The sequence below is a fragment of the Humulus lupulus genome, chromosome 4, assembly GCF_963169125.1.
Source record: "Humulus lupulus chromosome 4, drHumLupu1.1, whole genome shotgun sequence".
NCBI lineage: Eukaryota > Viridiplantae > Streptophyta > Magnoliopsida > Rosales > Cannabaceae > Humulus > Humulus lupulus.
This window is the reverse complement of record NC_084796.1, coordinates 73092923-73109482: the sequence shown is the minus strand read 5'-3', so window position 1 is coordinate 73109482 and position 16560 is coordinate 73092923. Positions and strand designations below refer to the sequence as shown.

The 16560-nt window shown below is 30.9% G+C and overlaps 2 long non-coding RNA genes across 2 annotated transcripts; both read left to right on the top strand.

The window, feature by feature from the left end:
* Positions 1 to 8027: 8027 nt before the first annotated feature.
* On the top strand, positions 8028 to 12727 carry LOC133829021 (uncharacterized). The gene is made up of 4 exons (XR_009891462.1): positions 8028 to 8471; positions 9367 to 9796; positions 10551 to 11830; positions 12616 to 12727. It is a non-coding gene; the product is annotated as an uncharacterized LOC133829021 (long non-coding RNA).
* Positions 12728 to 13499: 772 nt separating this feature from the next.
* Positions 13500 to 15471, top strand: LOC133829020 (uncharacterized). The gene is made up of 5 exons (XR_009891461.1): positions 13500 to 13660; positions 13812 to 13877; positions 14211 to 14318; positions 14792 to 14989; positions 15136 to 15471. It is a non-coding gene; the product is annotated as an uncharacterized LOC133829020 (long non-coding RNA).
* The last annotated feature ends 1089 nt before the right edge of the window (positions 15472 to 16560 follow it).

Genomic DNA, 16560 nt, shown 5'->3' with positions numbered 1-16560 from the left:
CTTTCAACGAGCCTATATCAAAATCAAAATAACATTTCTTAGGTTCATAAAATTACTATTTTTCCCTCCCACACAACTCATGTGTGCATGGGCCATGCACACATAATATCAGTTACACAAAACATGCAATTATCGCCATAAAAGAATAATGCTCGTTTTACCCATTTTACATGCATGATCGTTTTATAAAAACCACATAGTTGAATATTAAACATAATTTTGGACGTAAAAGTGGAGTTGCATGTAACATGCATACGTGGGAACATTGCGTAATAAAGACGTTTTCAAAAACGATAATTCTACATTTCTTACTTTTATTGTTTTAAAATCAATAGACATATTACATGCTTTATTTTTCTTAAAAATTTCTAAGTTGATTAAATTTCTCAAAACTTTATTTTATTTTATAAAATTATTTTATTTTAGCTCAAAAATAAAATATGTGACATCTTCATTAATAAATCTCAAATTACAAAGAATTAACCAAAAAACTTGGATTTAATTAAAATACCTATTTTTAATATGTTTCTTTAAAAAATATATTTTATCATTGTGTTACATAAATGATGTGAAAAATATATTTTAAGTGTGGAAAAAAAATACATTTTGATTTAAATTATTTAAGACTTAGTTTTTATGTAGCATAAATCCCTATGTGACAATTTAATAACAATTTTTAACCTTTTTAAAACAAACATTCAGCCACCATTTATTTTCTTCAAAAATAACAAATAAATAGAATCTAAACACTTTTTCTCAATCAAAATAAAGGAAAAATCATTACTTATCAAAATATGCATTCATACCATTAAAAATACAATTTTTCAATATTACCATAACTTAGGAAAAATAATTTATTCCAAAAACTCATCAAATTCATTTTAGTGAAATTTACTTCATATTTTCTTACAAAAATTCCAGCAACTATTTTTATCATTAAAAATCACCATAATCAATTTAAAAGCTCATATTTTCTAAAAATTCAATAAAAAATTCTGTAGGTAAACAATTGAGTAAAATATCATTTTAATGGGACTTAAAATCCCCTTTTTAATTTCATAAATTAACATAACATCAAGAACATTACTTATGCATGCAATTAATCTTTTTATCAACTTTTTCCCAATTATTTACAAAAAAAACAGCAAGCTTAATTCCTCATGAAACTAAACTTTTATCCCAAAAATTACATAAAATCATACATGTCCAAAATCTCATCATACTCTTACTATATGCATGACTCTACTATCACTAACATATTCACATGAAATCTTTTAAAACTATTTTTTTCTATTCCATTGAATCTACACATGAAATCCAACAAAACACTAACAATAACAATAACATATATTAATTCATAAGCACCATATTCACATATGCCTTATATTAACCTAACATGTTTCTATCATTATTTTCATGCATCTTATAATTTATTCATTCACAATATAACATGCATCCTATCAAAATTTCATGGATCCAAATATCAAGATTGCCAATTATCAACTTACCCATATTACATAGGTCCTAAAACATGGATCTAATATATTGAAAATCACACAACATCAAACAAAAATATCAAGAACATCCTTGGGTATGCCTAGGCCGAAATCTCCACATATGCATTCATAAATTATCACTAATCATTATTCATAGAAAGATCAACACCAAAACCCTTTTATACACTAAACCATAATATCCTTCATGCAAGATCAAACAACTCATAATCAACAAGATATCAAGAACACAAAGTACCCATTTTTCTACCCAAAACATGAATCCCCTTTTTAACCATAATCCCTCAAATAATCTATTCATCAAAACCATCACAAAATTTAGAAAGGATTTCAATACCTCTTCTTGATAGAAAATCAAGAATCAAAACCAACCAACAGTCCAATAATCCTCCTTGCTCAAACCCTAGGGGTTGTATATTTGAATGATCAAGATGAAGAAGAAGATGAACAAGGTTAGAAACAACCCAATAATAATACTAGATTAATCATAAGGAAAAATAACCAAAAACCTTACCCTAGCTTGAACCCCTTTTTCTTCTTCTTCTTCCTTTCTTTCTTCTCCTCCTTCTCTCTCTAGGTCACGCCCTCTCTCTCTCTCTCTTCTCTCTATAATTCGGCAGCCCAAGAGCATAATGCTCTTCCATTTTTCCCATTCCCTCTTTATCCTAATTTTCCCATAATGACTCAATAAAAGAAAAAGGTAACTTTCCTATTCTCTTCTTATTTTCTCTTAATTCCTTTTTATTTTTCTTTTATTATAAAGGATAGGAGTCAAATGATAGTTTCCCAAATGGTCTATCCTCATCCAATTAAATCTCATTCTCTCAAAAGAAAAATGGAAAAAAAATCAAACACATCCCCTAATATCCTTCATGCCACCTACATGCCCTTTTCCTTCCATTATATTTATTTTCCTATTAATTAAATAAAACTACACAAAAATATCAAATAAAAGGCAATTATAAAATGTGTAGAAAATCCACACATGTGCACCTTATCACCATGTACTAGCACACACTAAAACACTAGAGTGCATCACTATCTTCCATGCACCTTAGTGCACTCAACCATAGCTCACATAATTACCTCAATTGTCACACTTATTTAAAATGTAACACTAATAGTAAAATAAACATGTTACACAATTATTCACTTATTAAATAAATTAACCAAACAACTCTAACAATTAAATAAAATAATAAACAATCAAATAAAACAAATAATCATCCAAATAAAATAACAACACTTAAATAAAACAATTCATCACACTTAACATTTAAATAAAATAAATCACAAAATGTAAATAATCTTAAAAAAAAAAAATTTGGTGCACTACACTTAACATGCATATCATAAATATCCTAGTTATCATCTTATCATACTTAACTTACATATCAAACATATCATCTTATCACACTTAACTTACTTAACATACATAACTTAACTTACTCAGTGCAAACTTGGGTGTATACTTAAAATACACCGGTTACCAAGACTCCTATGAGAATTCCACATACTCACATAATCTTAATGAAATGATTCTCGAATTATCTTACTTACATGTCATGGAGTTTAACCGAACTATTATGTCACAGGTGTTAAACCGGACATCTTACTTACATGCCACGGAGTTTAACCAGACTCTTATGTCACGGGTGTTAAACCAGACGTCTTACTTATAATGGTGGCCAACCGAGCTTACTTCCAGTCATCGGAGGCGTCCAATGCATGCTTACTTACTTATTGGGAGCTACCCAATTCTTACTTGATACCGAGAGCTAGCCAGATGTCATAATCATAACTTCTTACCTTACATATGAGTATGTGAACCTCCTTAGGAAAACAATCTTAAATAACCTTCTAGAACTAGTTTCCAACTGTCTACATAAGTCTTAAATTAAAAATAGTCATGTCATGTTGTATCCAAACATTCATAAGTTGTCTTACCAATTGGCCTTAGTGGATAAGCAGGATTCCCGAGTGCAGAAATGAGCTTTCCCATGAAAATAACACTCTGATGTAATTCATACCCCGACTCTGATTAATTATGGTGTTTTATTAATTAAGTTTATGTCTTTAAGTTGAGCGATTAGGGGGGGACATAAGTTACCTAATTTTCAATACTTTTAAAAAATATTTGTTCTTAAATCTTAGACTAAACCATTGAAATTTATAATCTTATCACATTATTAAGAAAAACATGCCTACAAACAATGGTGCTGGAAATTCGAAAATAAATTCTCAATTGCATAAAGAGATCATATTCTCAAACCTAAATAAATATTTCATTGCTACTTTCTTATTTTCCTTATAAAATAAAAGTATTAAACACTATCTCCCGATTTATTAAAATTGTAAAGGAAAACGTTCTGAAATTAGAAATACCAAGTTTGAAAAATAGGTTTTTAATTTAGTAATCTTTTAAAATAAAAAGGTTCATTTTCACTAAATTAAGAAACCCATAAGTTTTATTATCCAAAAATATTTTATTTTATCAAATAACTAAATAACACATTTTAGTCCTAAGTGATAATTATTTTTGTGAAAAAAAAATAAAGTCATAACTCACACAAGAGTACTATCTCAAGAATTTTCAATAAAATATAAATCCTCATTATATTTTAACCCTTAATTCATAGAAAGTTATCTTCTATTTACTTTAAGAAAAAAAACATGATTTGATTAGTGAATTATAACTTAAAGTTTAAAAATCAAATATGTCAAAAACATAACTTGATTTGACAACCTTTTTAGAAAAATCAAAACTTGCAATTTATAGGGTATTTCGTAGTCAACTCTTGCAGAACTTTAAATTAATATAAAAAGAGTCTAAATCAATAAAACCAACTAAAAATGTTGATTTTAAATTTTCCAAAACATTTTTCAAACATGCACTCTTCAAGCTGTCAGCTTTTCACTCCAACTTGTACATCAATCACAAAAAGCTTATAACTTGACCTAGACATAGCATTTTTGAGTGTTTCAAAATGCTAAAATAAATTAATCTTCCTAAATAATGAAATTATGAAAGTCCCATTTTCAAATTAAATCAATAACCTAGTGTTTGGCCCATTGGAATCTACTGTAACAAAACTATCTTGGGAGCAAACAATTTTGTGCATCTAAGTTAAAAAAATCATAACTCCCAAATTACAGTGAATTTTAAAAATGTTTCATAAGTTTAATATTCAATATACAAATAATTTCCAGTTAAAATTATAGCCACAAATAATTAGTTTAACTGATTCAAATCGTTGCTCAAAGTCCCAGTATTAAAACTGTTAGTCAACATTTTAGATTACACACGCAATCCCAAAATGCTCATAACTTTAGTTATACAAAACATTTTTCAGTGCTTAAAGATTCTCAAATAATGTACCCTTACTAAATAATGCATTAGTGAAAACTCTATTTGTAAACTAGGTCATTTAGGCACTGTAAATCTTGTTGGAATCTACTGTAACGTTTTTGGCAGCAAGTTATTTTACACAAAGCCTGTGGAAACTTTGGATTTCCACTACCAAACAACCACAACTTACATGCATGCAAACCAAATATCCATAAAAACAATAATAAAAATAAAATATCTTGTTTTAACACAAAACATGACCCAAAATCTCAGTCTGTAGGATTACTCAAAAAGATTTAAGGTAAAGAATCAAGATTTTACCTTTGTATTCAAGCTTCGAGTTTGGCTTCTAGGGTTTGACTCTAAGCTTCTCAGATACTTTCCAACTTCTAACCTCTTGTAATGACCCACTACTCTAGACTTTTGGACCATTAACGAAACTATACATACAAATCCTTAATAAAACTTACATTTGCGAAAATACCATAAATTTATTAGAAACTTGTAGAAATAAGAGTTACTTTCATAAAATAAGTAGGATATGGGATCCCATTGTCTTTAAAACAAAACATAATTTAAAGTGAAAAGGAGTTACATAGAAAGTGCAGAAAAATACATATAAAACCATAAAAAAAGGTAAAACAAGACTACATCCTCGAAAATCGAACTCTCAACTCCTTGACTCCATTCACCACCGATACACATTCTCCCAAGCATCCATGAATCTTACCGCCACTATAGCTATTTTCCTGCACATATAAACAAAAAGGAATGAGCCTAATGCCCAGCAAGGAAAAATCTAACACATAGTTCATATACATAATTTCATAAGAAATGTAAAAACTTAACATAACACTTTATCATATACATACTATAATGGCCATTATTACTTGGGGTCCCATAGACTGAACAAGTCATATGCCCATGAGATTAGTGGGGTCCTACTAGCTAAGTAGGTCATATGCCCATAATCTATTTGGGGTCTTGTTAGTCATATGGGTCATATGCCCAAGCCTACAAACATACATATTCATAACATATTTTATAACATATTTCATAACATAAAACATAAGATACCATAAGCATAAAACACATATAGATTCTATCCTATTTTCCTTACCAAAGTTACCGGAATAAGAGGACAGCGTTGGGACTTTTGGAACACTCCTAATAACCATTAAGAAAAGGTGAGTCTATAGAAGAAAAAGAGAAATGAAAGGAATGGAAGGACTAAACCTTGGAGAAACATACTTACCAAAAACTAATGTGCAAGTTCTTAGATTTCCTAACCAAAATAAGAATAAGGTTAGAAGGCTGAGTAGAAGACTATGAGAAAGAAAATAACATAATACCAATGAACTAGGGTATAGAAATACCTTGAAGACTTGTAGACCAATCTAAACCTCGAACCGAAATACTATGAAACCTTACTTCCCCAAGTGTTTGATAAGCTTATGATGATCAAGCTTATGATTTCCCCACCCAAGTGTTTAACTCTCACACTCTCCTAGCACTTGTAGCCTATGAACTTAGAGTAAAAGGTGAATAATGGCTGGGTACTAGGTCCTATTTATAGAGTTTAGGAATGAAAGGATCTTAATTTTACTTGAATAAAAATAATAGCTTTTTAGGTGAAAATAATTTGAATAATCGTTCAGCAGAGGCTGAAGACTCGTTCAAAAAGGTGCTGGACTTATCAAGAGGTTGAATGGCTGAATGGAAAACAAATTCAAAATGTTTCAAAATATGCTGAAGGAGGCCATATATCACCCCCTGTAGGCGATATATCGCCTGGGCCAGTATGCCCGAGGCTGTCATGCATCGTCTCGTGTTTTCCGTATCTACGTGCTGCGATATATCGGCACACGCTGATTAATTAAACACGAAATTACACATTTTTAGCTAAGTTTGAATGGAGTAAACAGCCTTGACTAAGCCCTCAACGTATTCAAAGCTGCTGACTGACCTTATAGCATTCAAACTTTTACCCTTATTAAATTTAATACTCAAAATACTTAATCCTTAATCATCCATACATAACATGTGCTTAAAATCCTATTGGTCCTTATCTAAACCTTATAGTATAATAATTATTATCCTTAATATCAGTCATATAATCAAACCTTAGGTTAACATTAATATTCTTAAACTATAGGTTAAACTTAGAAAATCTATAAGTACTACTATGAGTGTCCAATTAATTCCAGGTCTGAACCAAAAATCCACAGTTAAAAAGATAATACTATAAATACTATAATACTACTATCTAACTAGCTAAGTAAAGTTCTTGGACTCTACACCTCTCCCCAATACCTATTCAAGATCATATTTTATTCAATATAAAGAAGGAAAAGAGAACAAACAATAAAATTTCAAAACCTAGCAAAACTTACCTTGTTAATGTTCAAAGCTCCAAATATGCCATAGAAGCTCTTGGATCATGCATGCAACACTACTAGGCTCTATATCAAAGATCACAGAGTGTTTTTAAGAGTGGAAACTAAGAAAAAATAGGGAAAAAGAGAGCCCTAGGTTCGACATAAGGGAGAGAAAAAGAAAATCTCATGAACCTTACCTCTTTTGTGACTTGTTTCTTCAAGAAAAGCCTAGGAGCTTCAATGGAGGCTTTTCCATTCCTTAGAGAGAGAGAGGGATCACAAAATTTTGAGAGGAAATGGAATGAAAAAGGGTATGACTTTTGTAATTTGAATGAAAGAGAGAGAGAGAGAGAGAGAGAGAGAGAGAGAGAGAAGAAGAAGAAGAAGAAGAAGATAAATGAGTAAAAGAGAGGCTTTTGAGTTCTCAAGTTTGACTTGGGAGTAAAGAAAATGTGTGTAATGATTACACAGCTAAATAATTAAAAAAATAATACAATAGAATCTTCAATTCCCTTGTGGTTGCCCCCTACAAAAAGACCAAAATGCCCTCCCATTTTTTTTCCTCTCCAAGCCAAGCTTTTAAATAAAACTACTTATTCACACTACACCAAAAAGGGCATAGGATAACACTAAAATCTAATAGAATTAAAAAAATATTATGCTTGGTGAAAAGGCGGGTGACTCAAAATTTTGGGAGCCATTTATATGTCACGTTTCTCTCTTATCATTTTAAAACTTTTTATATTAAAAAAATATTAATAAAGGAAAAAATCCCTAATATCTTTTTCATCATATACCTGTCTCTCTCCTCTCAGCCACCCCCTTCATCTTTCTCTCTATTTCTCTCAAACCATCTCTATCTTCCTCTCTCACATCCATGGGAGACCAAGACTAGACTCATGGCAGCGTGCGGTTGCTCAGAACGATGATGTGCGGTGGTTCGCAGCAGCGGCATATGGTGGTCGCAACCACGATTGGTCGATGGTGGGCGGAAGGGTGGGGCTGAATCTCTTTGCCATGGTTGGTTTTGTATTCACATATTTAATCTGAAATATTATTATTTTGTTTTCTTTTTGCAGATTAGAGAGTAGAGGAAACCCAAAGAGAGAAGTGTTGACCTTGAATCCACCCACCATCCAAACTGATGGAACCGCCTATTAGGATCTCTTGAATGAAGCTTATGATCATTGTGGTGAAGTCTTTGCTGAGTATGCCAGACTATTTAATTGGGTACTTTTTCTTTTCTTATTTTTTTTTTATGTTTGAGTCATTTTTTTTCTTTCTTTTTTATTCTAATCGTCTATTCATAAATAGTGGATAAGGCTTTGATCATTATTATGTTTATTAAATTTTTACGATTGGTATAATCATATCTCTGCCCATTTTTGTTTATATAGATGAACGCATATAAATGAATCTCTATGTGTTTTCATAGATTGCTATTAACATTGTTTTGTTATTTAAAGCTGGCTGGTTGTTCATCAAAAGCAACTTGTTTGGATTTAGAAAAACAAGCAATAACGTGATAATTTAATGTGAGAAGCTGAAGGAAATTACTATATGTTTCTCTGTAATATGGTTAATTATATAGCTTTTTGGCTCAAAGGTTAATTTCTTTATATATATAAATATTTAGGAGCCATATCACCATATCAGTCGTCTCACCTTATCATCTCTACAACTTCTATATATATAAATATTTAGCTAATTTCTAATTAAAGGAACCTGTTGATTCTAAACTTGCAAACTTTTATGCTAAATGAAACTCTGTACCAATTATCTTTGCTTTGCTTTGCAGCATCAATAAGCTTTTAATTCCTAGTAGTTTGAAATTCTTTGCAATGATTTAATTATTCAAGAGCACAAACCTCTGTTTTGCACCTTCTTTCACCGATTCTTGATATACTAGTATTTTACTTTATGTCTCTCTCTCTCTCTATATATATATATATTCATACATATATAAACTCATATTTGGTTAATCGAATTAATGGCACTAAATTTCATGTAGCCATAACAAAAGATAAATAATTTTTATCTTATTTCTTTTTCTTTGTAATCATATTTAGAAAATATGTTTTAGTGGACAACATTTTTATGTGTTAGATTTTCTTATGATATGTAGGCCCCTCCACTTTGAAAGAGAAGGCAGGTGACCACTTGAGCTAAGCGCAACTGGTTAGTATTATAACTTCTTAGTTTTATTTATATAAAGATTGACTCAAAGAGTGGTCTAATCAAGTCTCAAGAACTTATCCGTTCTGGTATGTGACACTAAAAATTCAGATTTGAAGAACTATTAACTATGAAGTGTGAGAATTCTTATCTGTTATGTTAATGTTAATTAGAACAGATACAGTATTCTTACTTTGAAATCAAGACAATATAAAGTAAGATGACTCTCAAGGTGAGAACATGAGAGAGCTTTAATGCACACAAAAGAGGCATCAAGAATCACTCTGCTGCAAGCTTCATGGCTTGTCAACCTCTTACTACAACGTGGATACACTGTCAACCTCCATCATGAGTCGCATCTTGTCTCTCTCATTTTTTAGGTTTATCCTTTTTCTTGTACCCTTTTAGATTTCTTTTGGGCGATTTTATTTTATTTCTCTCTTCATTGATATTTTTGTTGATCATTACTTTGATTTGTTAAATAATTATTGTGCACTTTAGATGAGACACCAATCCTCAACAATATTTTTTCACATTAGTTTCATTATGCAAAGTCAAAATTATACTGTATGTGGAGATCTAAGTCTAGCAACATTTCCAATTACTTCTGCTATATGGGTTGACTTGTTAGTGCTTTCTTGAATTAACTTTTTTGATACACACGCAAATTTTTTAGATAAGGTAAAATTTTATTTATAAATGTGGTATCTTTGAAACTCTTTTGAATGCATCCATTTCCTCTTTAATTCATTACTTCTGTTGTAAAAAGGTCTATTGTTGCTTACAAGTATAAGTGCTTAGATTGGCATTACTATATATTTAATATATTATTTTCTTTTTTAATTCATGAAGGTGTGTTGTTGTTATATGTCCTATAGTATAATAGTATTGGCTATCATTTCGGTCATGTTTTTTTTTCTTCTGAGTTCAGGCATAGTTGCTCAAAGTTTGAAATCTTTAGGTTTTGCTTAGACTGATCACTATCATCAATAATTAGTTCTAGTAAAGAGTGTACTGATCAAAGAAAAGCATTAATCATAATATTGAAACATACATAACATATAAAAATATATTGGTCCACTGATAAAACAAAAATGAAATGAGATTGATATGCTCTGTTATTTCTATGATTAGCTATTCTACTGCTGAGCCTCTGTTTAGATTGATAATGGGATTTTCAGTGCTTAATTTGGATGGGCTGCCTGGTCTTGCACCTTTTGAGGTATGTTTTTGTGATATGCCCTATATTTTTTCTGCATATGAACTTTTCGGACGTTCACCTTTCAACTTTAGAATTTTATTGATGCTTCATAGCTTTAAGAGGTTTCCCCCGAAAAAAGAGAGGAAAAAGTGTAATCTTTTAGATGTTGTTTTAGACATAGTTCACACTTCACATAAGCTCATGTTTTGTTGTAGGGTTGTGTTGGACATAATGTCCTTTTAGACGATTCATTGAGTATTTTTTCTTTTTATTTATTTATTTGTCATGTAATGTTTGAACTTCTCTGCAAATATGTACTGCAGCACTGATTTTTGTTCAATTCTTTGATTGTTGTTGTTTTCTGTTCTCTTAGACTTGTAAAATTGTAGTGACAACTAAACCTAAGAGGCATTATTGTCTTAAAACTTTTGATTGTTTGTCCTGTATATGAGACAAGAATTTTGTATCTAATTCGTTTTGCGTGTGAGTTGTACTGGCCAAATGTGAGATTTAAGTTGAGATCTGGAAGGAGTTTTACCATAATGAGTAGAAATGACTTCGTGGAAAACTTAAAATTAGGATCTACTTTATGTTTGGTTCTTGTGGGCTTCTTACTTAGGGATAGTTCAAAAGTGTTCTTCTTCTTTGTATTTTTTTGAGCTGAAAGCATGCTGTATAAACTTTATTGCATGGTCCTCTCTTGATGATGCCTTGTCTTCTGTTTTTATAAGTATTTTGTCTTTGTAACAAAAGCCATCTTTGAGTTGGTATCAAGTCTCAATTCTATTTTTTGTGTGAGTGAACTGGATATCATCATTATTTTTTTTTTCTTTTTGACTTGGGGAGGGTGGATTTGAACTTGGGACCTCCTCTTGTGAGGACTAATGTATTACCACTAGGCTATTTCTATGGCCACAATATTATCATTCTTTGTCTCACTCTCACTTTCCTGTAGGTGCAAATATATGTGTTTTTACATTTGCATTTGCACCATTGCATGTTCATTTGTGTGTTTGGAATTTGTGCACGAGCTAATTACTCTCTTGAATAAATAAAAGCATTTCATTTCTTGGTTTTCTTTTAAATTATGGCTTTCTATTTTTTATAATTTAATGATTTGCTTATTTGGATCAATCTGAATTGTTCCCCGGATTCCCATATAACTAGCTGCAAATTGAAGTTGTAACAAAGAGCTTTCACCAGTTGAATAGAGGTATAATAACTGCGTTTTTTTCTTCTTCTGTTTTTGCTGGGTAAGCCCTGACTTGATTTCCATTTCAGCATCTTTTATATTTTCCCTTTGATGAGCATGATATTTGGTCTGGTTAGATTTTCTATTGATTGTGATTCCTCCTGATACGGGTTTTGATGCACTTGCATATTGTAATGATCACATATGGTAGTTCTAAAGGCAGTAGTTCTTTCATGTGGTCACTGTGTGTTTCATATTGAGTTTATTCGATTATTCCTTTTTATTTGTTAATTTTTCTTGAGGAAGAGGGTGCATAATCAATTGCTGATTTTATGTCTATTACTTTTCAGCTTTTTCATATAGCTCTTTCTTCTTCTTTTTTATTATTATTATTCATCTCTATCTACTCTCAATTAACTAGCTTGCTTAGTTTAAGTGGAATAATGATGAAGCTAATGTAACTTGTGGCTTACATTTATTCATCTTTTTAGTATTGCATATAAACACAAACCATTATTATTAACATACGCACAACTTTTTGCATGCCCTGAATATATAATATAATTAGACACACACACACACACAAAATATGTCTAAATAAAAAAAGCCCTTAAAGAGTTCATTAGACAAATAATAGTTGTTGATACAAGTGTGACTTGTAAAAGAATATACAAGTATGTATGCATATATTCATGATGTTTCTTTTCTCTGTTCTTGGTTTTTCATGCATATGAGGATTTTAATGCTTTGTTATATATAGACCTTGTTTAGAGTTTGTCTGATTTTTTTTTTTTTTGGTTTCATAGAACTACCTGGTGCAACATCAGTAGATGCTTAAGGTGAGGCCCAATATTTAACCAAGGAGATGTTCAAGAAACCATTTCTGAGATTTTCAACAACTTTCTTTTGATTGGAAAATCAGAGGTCAGTTTATTGAACTATGATTATCTTTCTATGATGGTTTAAGATTCTCTTAATGTATATAAGGTCCAAACTCCAATTTAGTTGGGTCTTTTTTTTCCTAGTTATTTTTCTACGCACATGAAGAGAGAAACATGCAAAAAACAGATATGAACAGGTGAAAGATGACTTTTCTTATAAATTATAATGAACAGTATTTGAGATGCTTTTAAAGGTTGTGGTTATGTTTCTAATGGTCCCCTAATTGTGATTTCATTGATAGTTATTTAATTTTGCTTACTTTTCAGTTCCTTCTTGATTTTTTCTCAAACACCATAGGTGTTTGATGATTTCAACATCTGAATAACCAAAAAAGAAAGAAAGGACAAAAAAAAAGCTTAGTTTTAGCTTTAGGAAAACAGAAAGAAGTGGACACTCATAGAGCAATTCCCAGAAAATGAAGACCACTGTTTTGGCCAATGATGGTTCTTGTAGAAATACATTGAACAAGAAAGTTGGGCAGACCCACATACCATTTTTGGTCTCATTATTGCCCACATCCCATTTTCTATCTTTTTTTCCTTATTCATTGTCTGGGTACTGTTTGATTAAACTTTGGGAGTTTCCTATGTAATTCTGAAACATTCTTTATGTTCCCTCCTTCACTCTATACCATAAAAAGAACCTCTTTTTTGACATAAATCACCCTCTTTGCAAAAAATAATTGTTTTAATGCCCCATCATTCAGCACCATGAATATTAATTATTTTAATGCTCAATATTCCAGATATCACACAAGTATAGTTTGATCTACGTAATCACCAAGCTTGGGTTGCTATTCGTTTACGACTTGGAGACGGCTACTACAGTTTAAAGAAATAGAATTAGTCCAGATCCAATTTTCCTAACATCAAAGGCTTCGTCACTAGGGGGATTTTACGCAATTAACAGGTGGGGCCAAGTGTTATTGGCTACTGTTAATGAACAAACAATTGTGCCTTTCGTTAGTGGGCAAGCATGTATCACAAATTGGTTTATCCTTATGGTTAGTAGATTCTGATAAATATTTTGAATTTAAATTTTATATCTTGACTTTTTGCAGTTGAACAATTTGGAGCTTGCTGTCAATCTAGCAAAAAGAGGAAATCTTCCCGGTGCTGAGAATCTGGTGTGTTTTTGTTTCTATTAAATCTTTAACTTGACTGATGATTACTGAGTGCGCTGTACAGAAAATATATCACAATAAATCCAATCCATTTATGAGAAATGAATCCATTCACACACTATTTAAGTGAAAGATGCTAAACACAGACTAATCAAAATTATGCCACATCACTTAGGGCTGGATCTTACTCAGCCTGTTCTTACATGACATGATCAAGTCTAATCATATCCATAGGAACAAAGACAAATCATGATTAATCTGCATATAGCTAGTTTATACATCCTTTTGTTGGTTCATCAAAAATTAATATTCTGTGAATGATTTCACGTTGTCCAGCGATTCCAAGAACTGTTTGCGCAAACAAAGTATAAAGAAGCTGCTGAACTTGCTGCTGAGTCTCCACAAGGAATTCTTCCTACTTCTAATACAAGTGCCAAATTTTAGGTTTGTCCACTTTTCTTTTGTTGTCATGTTGGTGTTAAGTTATTCTGTAACTTGTTACTATGTAAATTTAAAGTAATTCTCAAATTTAGGTTGTGTAGACTGTAGATTAGACAAACTCTTTGTCAATGATACAGAACGTGGCATTCCATATTGTGGCAGTTTGTTACTATTGGATGCCTGTCAAAATGGCTATTTCCCCTTGTTTAGAGGGTTGGGGATGAGAGACCGATTTCAAATGGTTTTTTCTATAATTTTTTAAACAATTGGAAAGTTATGAACCTAATTGAGATAAAAGTACCAGTCAATTACTTGGAAAAAGACAAAGTATCAGCCAGCTTGAATAGAAGTGGAATTGGATATTATTGGCTTTAACAACAGAGACAAGTTCACACATCCTTTTTATTGCAAACAGTACTTTTAAGTTATGCTGGACCTTTATGATTAGTAATTAATTCTTATTCTTATTGTTGCAGAGTGTTCCTGTACAAACTGGGCAAATACCACTCGTTTTGCAGTATTTTGGTACTCTCTTGACCAGAGGAAAGCTTAATGCTTTCGAGTCATTGGAACTATCATGTCTCGTTGTGAACCAGAACATGAAGAATTTTTTGGAAAATTGGCTAGCAGAAGACAAATTAGAATGCAGTGAGGAGCTAGGAGATCTTGTGAAGGTTAGATTATGGAATTTGCTAATTACAGTCCTGTGCTTCTTTTCTCTTGGCAATAATTTAGTTGTTTACTTCAAATAATGCCTGTGTCATGTTGTTTATGGTATGTCTGATGCTGATGTTGATGCTCTAATCATGTCTCACTGTAGACCGTGGACAACGACCTTGCATTGAAAATCTATATCAAAGCCAGAGCAACTCCAAAAGTTGTTGCTGCTTTTGCTGAGCGAAGAGAGTTTAATAAAATTCTAATTTACTCAAAGCATATTGTATCAAGAGATTGATTAGCAATTTATGTATCACATGCAATATATATCTCACAAGCTGAGATTTCTAGTGACACCTTATTTATGATTTTCCCCTTTCCCTCTTCAGCACCTCAAACCCTTATTTTTGGAAGTGTTGGTGCATGCGTCCATGGTCACTTAATTTTGTTTATTTTGTAGATGTGACAAGCGAAATAGAAAAGGATACTTCATTTTGAAGGCTTTGTGTTGGGCAGCTGTAGAATATTTTGTGCTGAAAGTATTAGCTTTTCAATATGTTGAATATTTAAGACTACTTGAATACTTATAGAACATTTTCTTATTGATGACAGTGTTGAATGTTTTAAACTAATTTGTGGATTGTTAATACAATGTTGAATGTTTGTACTTTTTGTTATTTGAAAATCAAGTTCATTTGATGATGCTAGTATATATTAGAAAGCTAATTTTAATTATATAAATAAAAAATAAAAATAGAATAGAATAAATTAGTGTTATATAAATGAATATATAATGGGAATTTAAACTTATCTAAATATTAAAATAATACGAAAAATGTGTCATAATATCTATTACAATAACACTTTTTATAAGTAAAGAATTTTGTTATGCAAACTTCATTATATAACACAAAAATGTGTTATACTAAAGTGTAGTATAACACAAAATTATATGTATTGAAATGTGTTATATAATCGACTATAAATAATATAATTAAACACTTATCTATTTATTAAAATAACGCAGAAAATGTGTTATCATTGACAGTATCATAACACATCTGTATAACAATGATAAATTGTTATGTAAAGTACCCTGACCTACGATAACATAGTCGGTCTTAACACATCAAAAAGTGTTATGGTATGTTTTGATAACACATTTTTGGTGTTATTAAAAGCATTTTTTCTTGTAGTGTCACCAATGCTAGAATGGTACTTTTGTTAAAATGTAATTTCTTATAGTTTTCAATTAAGGAACATAGGATTTTTAATTCAATTGAATGACATACCAAAAATATTTGATGACATTAGTCTTACTAAATACATATTACATAATTTTTCTCATGTAATTTTCTTTGGTCTTAATTCCACCGTAAGCAGGATTAAGTATTTTCCCATAGCTTGCTCATACTTAATTTTCTAGGAAAATTCATTAAAATTGTTTGTTTTCCCTTATTCATAATTATTTTATGCTCAACTTAATTTTCCTTTCGCCATAAATATTGGAGAATATTTTAGATCCGAGATTTTCACCCGATAATGGATTTTAACTTGGTCCGCGACCGTAGTCTTAGTTTGATTGATA